Source organism: Sus scrofa, unplaced genomic scaffold (genome assembly GCF_000003025.6).
Source record: "Sus scrofa isolate TJ Tabasco breed Duroc unplaced genomic scaffold, Sscrofa11.1 Contig1300, whole genome shotgun sequence".
Classification (NCBI taxonomy): domain Eukaryota; kingdom Metazoa; phylum Chordata; class Mammalia; order Artiodactyla; family Suidae; genus Sus; species Sus scrofa.
This window is the reverse complement of record NW_018084858.1, coordinates 4,986-11,942: the sequence shown is the minus strand read 5'-3', so window position 1 is coordinate 11,942 and position 6,957 is coordinate 4,986. Positions and strand designations below refer to the sequence as shown.

Here is a 6,957-nt window from a genome sequence, read left to right as displayed (position 1 = left end):
TTAACACTGCTTATTTAGAATTTCAATATCCAACTACTGCCCCAGGTCTAACAAATGCACTTCTGGTGTGGGCTTACATTAGCAAATACTTTTCTCTGGACCCAAAGGAGGGCTCTTTCATCCATTCACTCATTCATTCAAGGACTCGTTCTTTGCTGGCCTGCAGTGTACTAGATGCCAAAGGAAAATCACCCGTGAAAGCAGCCGTGGTGGGGACTGGCACAGGCAAATGGTCACTCATTTTCTCCCTCTTTACGCAGGTTTCTGAAGCAGCCATGGCCACGGTACCTGAACCTGCCAAGGAAGTGACGGCTAACAATGGGTCAGTGGGGAGACTGGTTACCAGTAATGCGAGCAAGGTTCTATTCTCAAGAGTGCAGTGTTAGCTGTGCTTAGAGACCTGATTTGTCCTCATCCTGCCTCTTTTAGTGGCAAGCGGGGTTCCAGGTTAACCTGGTTTAAAGACTCATTTCCCACTGTAAGTCTGGACTTGATGTCATTGCAGGGGGCCACCTACAATTGGCAAACAGGAAGAAGGGATTCCATGTGGATGACACAAGGGATCTTGTGGCATGTCCAGCTTCAGTGGGAAGGAAGGCTTCAGTGAGAAGGAAAGCTCCAGTTTTAACTGGGCTGGAAGGGGTCTCGAGATCCAATAGAGAGCAGCTGGGGTACCTGCCCGCCTCCTAGGCTGCTCCAAGGAATATGCCCATGGAAACTGCTAGCTCCAGGCAGCCCTAAGGACAAGCTGTTTGCAGTTTCCTATTAACAGTGAAGATCGCTTGCAGGGAAGGAAAATTCATCCTGTCCAGGGGACATAACTGAGCAAGCTCTCTGCTTTTATTACAGTGACAACAATAATGACCTGTTATTTGAGGCTGATGGCCCAAAGAGATGAAGGTAAAGCCATGCCCTTAGCTCCCAACACATGCAGGGCTCGGGCAGGGGAAAGTCTCAAGGAAAGGGCTCTGGGCCCCCTTATTCCTATGGAATTCTGTGATGAACTGACTCGCCCTTCTCCATTGAGACTGATGCAGGCCACTCCTCAGTTCCGGCGGCACCACAGCGGTTCACTGAGCCTTGGTGATGGTGGCCATGCTTGAGGAGGGTGAGAAGAAATGATGGTAGAGAGAGTGTTTGCTGTCTCATGTTGGCAAGGCAGCCAAGGCTTCAATGCACAGTTGCTTCTCCTTTTAGAAAAAGGGTTCAGCCTAAAACTGATGAAACTCTGTCAATCACTAGAGTCGAACCCTGAGACCCATTTTCTCCAGCCCTGGGTGGGGGTGTGGTTTATCTGTCTGGCCCACCCTCCCACTGCCTCTGCCAGGGGCTGGAGCCTCTGTGCTGGGCAGGAACTTCTTGCTTTCCTCTGAGCTGTTTAGAGGTCTCTTTAACTGTCTTCAAGACGTTAAACCATTCTTGTGCCCAGGGGCAACTTCAAGCCTTAATACACTTACACAGTTTCTCTGAACAAAGGGAAAGTGGGAACCTGTTTCACAAATATCAACCACAATTTTGGGTGGGGTTTGGAGGTTTTTTGGCCCCAGGGGGACATGTAAATTTCCCAGCAGGGGAACCCACGCACCTTTTACAGTGTTTGCGAGATGCTTTATGCAACAGCTTTTAAAAGACGAAAACTTGTAGAGAATAATTGAAAACTCATCTGATTGAGCATAGAAGTATTGATAATATGATCATCACAGCCATGAAAAATTTAATACATGTCTTGTTGCTTTGGGTTTCCAAACAGGTAAAAAATGTAAGAAGGCATACATTTATGGTTAGGTGGAGCATGTGTCAGAAAACACAAACAAGGTTAAAATGGGATGTATTCTCGAAGAATACCATGGAGGGTTCAGAGAGCCCACATTCAGGTTTGGGGTCTGCCTCTCACTTGCCACATGCCTATGGGTAAACCGCTGAACCTCTCTGGGCTGCAGAGAGATGAAAGATTCTCTGGAGAAGCTCTGTTATCCCCTCCTGCATCCCGTCTCATGTCAAAATGGGAGTTCTCAGGCCCAGCCACCTACCACACTGACATTCTTGATCTATCCACAGTGCCGCACCAAAACCTTGACCTCAGCCCTCTGGGAGATGGGAGCATCCAGCTGCAAATCTCCCACCAGCTCTGCAACGAGAGCTCCAGGCCGATGGTGTCTGTGATGTGGCAAAGGAGAAGCCGATGAATCCCTCCTCCCAGGTTGTCTGCGATGATGACCCAAAGAGCATCTTTTTCATCTGTCTTTGAAGAAGGTACCTAGGGAAAGCTGAGGGCAGATAGGATATCTCTGGTCCTTTCCTTCTCAGAGGCCATAACTCAATGGTCAACTAAACTCTCCTGAAGCTGAAACCCTTTAAAAGTAGAAGGTCCAGGAGTTCCCTGGTGGCTCAGTGGAATCCAGTGTTGTCACTGCTGTGGCTTGGGTTTGCTCACTGGCCCAGGAACTTCCAAGTGCCAGAGGCACAGCCAAAAAAATAAAATTTTTTTTTTTAAATAGAATGCCCAGCAGTGAGAGGAAAACAGAGAGGTCCCGGAAACCCAACTAACCACTTTTGTAGTTGAAACAATTCTTTTTTATTTTTTGTCTTACATCAGAATGTTTGGTTCCCTTAAAGGAATTCTTCTTTAGTGGAATATGATGTACCTGGCTAGTGCTATTAATCAGAGGAATGGAGGCTTTTCTGGAATTTTTAGGCATTGCATAAAAAGTACCCAAAAATACTATATATCTCCATACAATTACTACATATAATCCAATTTGGTGATGGTTTAGTTTTCTTTTTGCGTTATTGATATTATTCTTTAAAACAGGACCCTGGAGGAAATCACGTTGTGGCTCAGCAGTTGCCAACCCTGACTAGTATCCATGAGGTGTGCATTCAATCCCTGGCCTTTGCTCAAGGGTTAAGCCATCCAACATTGCCATGAGCTGTAGCGTAGGTCACAGACAAGGCTCAGATTCTGCATTGCTGTGGCTGTGGTGTAGGCCGGCAGCTACAGCCTCTGAGTTGACACTAAGCCTGGGGAATTCCATATGCCATGGATGCGGCCCTAAAAGCCAGGAATAAAAAAGCAGGACCATGATAACTACTCACAACTGCAAAGCTCCCAGTCATTCCTCAGGGGTGCTTTCGGTTACATTTTATCCCTGTGAGTCTCAGAAGGTCCCTGCTGGGCCAGTGTGTGCCATTGCCTTTTGCAGAAGGAGTTCTGTGGCTCTTCCACAGCAAGCAATAAAGCTGAAGCTTGAACCCATATCTTAAGGCACCGGGTCCAGTGTTCTTGTCCACCCCAGCTTCCTCCCCACCAACATTAGAATCAGACTGTGGCTGGACCTCCCTCAGATGTCTTCCAAGGCACCAGATCCTTACCGCTTCACATCATGAGGTTTGCTCTTCTAATCTTCTGCCTAAAAGACACCTCTGCTCCACATTTCAGAGCCCATCGTCCTTGAAAAGCATGCCAATGGTTTTCTCTGTGATGCCACCCCCGTGCAGTCCGTGGACTGCAAACTCCAGGACAAAGATGAAAAAGCCCTGGTGCTGGCTGGCCCACATGAGCTGAAGGCTCTCCACCTCCTCAAAGGGGACTTGAAGAGAGAAGGTACCTGGGGACACCCTCATTCTTTTCTTGGCCTCCTGGAAACGTGCCAATTATCTCTATCTTCAACAAAGTAGACCATTTAGGCAAATGATTGACATGAATGCAATATCATGGAATACAGAGTGTGTACATGCTTTATGGAGGTCCTAGCAAGGATGCCAGGATGAGGCCCTTAGCAGGTTCATTTTCAGCAAGAGAGGGGACAAGCACATCCAGGACACAGTCCAGCCAAGTCACTTAAAGGCAGTGCGATGTCCAGTGCTTCTGTTGGAAAGGGGTCATTTGATGGACAGACCTAACTACCTGTGGGTGCCTTCTTCCTGTTGTGGAGGTCAAAACTAGGAATGGCAAAGAGATAATTTGTCCGTCCTCATTCCCACTTTGCCCACTTGCCCCTAACATCTTCCCACCCAATACCAGATGGTTCCTGAGGAAACGCCGATCTTACTGACGAGCAGGAACTTGTATCTCTGTCACTGTCATGGCCAATTGTTTCAAGTCTGGGGAGCCCATTGGTGGTGGGGACTCTGCCTGGCACCCTGCCACTGTGGCTGAGCCCTGTATGCAGGGTGGTGGCCAGGGGGCAGATCAAAGGAGCAGTGTGGTCTCATCCAAGCTGCTGACCTTGGAGAGAGGCATCACAGGGGGAAAGCTTCTCAGCCTGGCCAAGACAATTCTGTTTTCCAGAATTGCATCAGAAGCACAACCTTGGGGCCTCCAAGGGAGACAGCTGTGACTAAGGAAGATTAAAATGAGCATCTCTCGTTGGACCACTTCACCTAGTCCAAGCAGCCCTCCTCCTTCAAGTTCATCCCACTGGCTGCGCCATGTTCCTGAAACAGATCTGTGCCTGATGTCCTTTGGGAATCTGGTTTTACTTCTTTTTCTTGCTGTTCACAGTGGTCAGACTGTTCTGGTGTTGTGGATAGGCACATCACCAGGCAGGGGCAAGATGGCTTGCTTTCTTCTAAAAATCAGAGCTTTCTAATTGTTTATTGCCACTGTGGGTGAGGCTCTGAGAAGCCCCCAGGCCCTTCTTTGGGGGAAAAACCTGATTCAACCAACTGAACTGTTATTGTCTGGGAGAGAAGCCAGCTCTCCCTGTCTATGAGGCCATAGGAATTTGGATGCCAAAGAGGATCCCTAAAATGGCACCAGTCCTAGGCTAAGGGGTCCAGTGCTTGGACCAACCCTGCAGTGCTATTGTCCCTGACCCACAGGCACCCTCTCCTTCCCCTCAGTGGTGTTCTGCATGAGCTTTGCTGCAAGGAAGATGACAGCGATGACAAGATACCTGTGACCTTAGGATCAAGGGAAAGAATCTGTACCTGTCTTGTGTGATGAAAGATGACACACCCACCCTGCAGCTGGAGGTGAGTGAGTACCAAGGGCTGAAGGCCCTTCTTGGGCTTCACTGAAGCACCCCCAGCCATTACTTCCAAGACAGTGACCTCTTCCCCCTACCCACCCCCAGAAAGTCTGGGAGAAGAACCACTTGGTAATTTTCCATATGTGTAAATAAGTTGAATATAATAAGTTCAGGTAAGGGTTAATGCAGGTAACTTTCACTCCCATTGTGGCAAGTTAAATCATTCTGCTGATGTGCTTACATCCTGCTGTTGTTAGCCCCCCATCGATCATACAATGTTGGGATTGGAAGGGGAGTCTCTTGTTAGGGTTGCTCCATTAGGTAGATGACACTTTGGGAACTTAATTGATTCAAAGCACCTGTCACCTGTCATCATCTCCATGCCACTCCCAACATCATACTTGCCCCACCAGCATTCCCAGCAAAAGCTTCCTCTCCAAGTTGAAGTCATTCTAGCCAGGGCCATGAGGAAATACACAGCACAAGTCCCTGGAGCCTAGGTACTTCCAGAAGCTTTCATCTAATTTTCACTTTCAACAACCTTCCCATCTGTGTCATGCTCCCTACCATTTGGCACTGTTTCAGAAAAGGATGAGGGCTCTTTTGGTCACCATACCGAAGGCTGGGGTCACAAAGATATGTCAGGGCCCTGGCACTTGCCCCTGTGACCTGTTTATATGTTTCATCTCCAGCTGACCTGGAGAACATCTTTTCCCAGATCAGAGTAGGGTATCTTTGACCTGTCCCATGCAAAAAAAACTCTATTTCTGCTTTGCTGCAGGATGTAGACCCCAAAAGTTACCCGAAGAGGGACATGGAGAAGCGATTCGTCTTCTACAAGACAGAAATCAAGAACAGAGTTGAATTCGAGTCTGCCCTGTACCCCAACTGGTACATCAGCACCTCTCAAGCAGAACAAAAGCCCGTCTTCCTGGGAAACTCCAAAGGCCGCCAAGATATAACTGACTTCACCATGGAAGTCCTCTCTCCCTAAGGAAAGCCATACCCAGAGGGTCCACATGGGCTGAAGAACCCCGGAGGCTGGCAGAAGGGGACTGGAAAAGTTGGTACATGGTTGCTGCCTGAATTTCACTATTGTCTAATCGATGCCCAGCTGTCTTCCCTAGATTAGTGCTAAGGAGATCCCCCTGCCCCCCAGTGAGGAGGAACAGCCCCCTCCTCTCCAAGTCCATGCACAGACCCCATCCTCTAAGCCAGCCTTCTCTCACCCCTTCTCCTCACTCAAAGCCAGCCTGGTGGAAACCATGGCACACTAGGGTCACTGGCAGTCCTCTGTCCTTGGCACCCAGCTTCTGATGATCGATCACTGAACTATTTATTTATTTAATTGTGGGTTGGTCTATTTAACTTAATTCAAGGGGGCCAAGAAGCAGCAGTGTCTGTGAAAGATCTTAGTCTTCCATAGCTATGGAATCAATTTCTTTGGGGTGAGTGTGCCACCTTTATAATCTCTCACCAAGCCTGAAAACATAATAAGCTCAAATTATTTAAAGAAGAATACTTATGAATGAAGAAGGGTGATCAGATTGTTCAATGATTCTGAAATAAATGTCACTGAAAAACATCCTTTTCCATGTGGTCATTGGCTTGCCTTGGCTCTGACATAGAAGGGTAAAGATAAACGGTACCATGAATGTTCTCTGTGTGGAACGAGAAACCTTCTCCTTATCACTGAAGGCGGAGTACTTAGGGACATCACTGGCCAGCGAAGAGCAGCCTTTATACCCCTCCTTTTCCATTTCTATTTTTCAACAAAAGGGTAGTTGGTGCACAAGGGTCAATGAAAAATAGAATTAGCTAAAATATTCCAGGGAATAGTGGTTGATGGTAACAGCTGCCAAGTGTTTCTCTATTCATTGACTCAGCAAATACATATTAAGCAAATGCTATGCACTGGGGGTTGGAAATTGAGAAACAAGAAAGGTAGGGCATTCCTAGTTAAAATAGGAGAGGCAGATGGATA

General features: G+C 47.7%; 1 pseudogene; it reads left to right on the top strand.

The window, feature by feature from the left end:
• The first annotated feature begins 275 nt into the window (after positions 1 to 275).
• Positions 276 to 6,428, top strand: LOC110255255 (annotated as a pseudogene).
• The last annotated feature ends 529 nt before the right edge of the window (positions 6,429 to 6,957 follow it).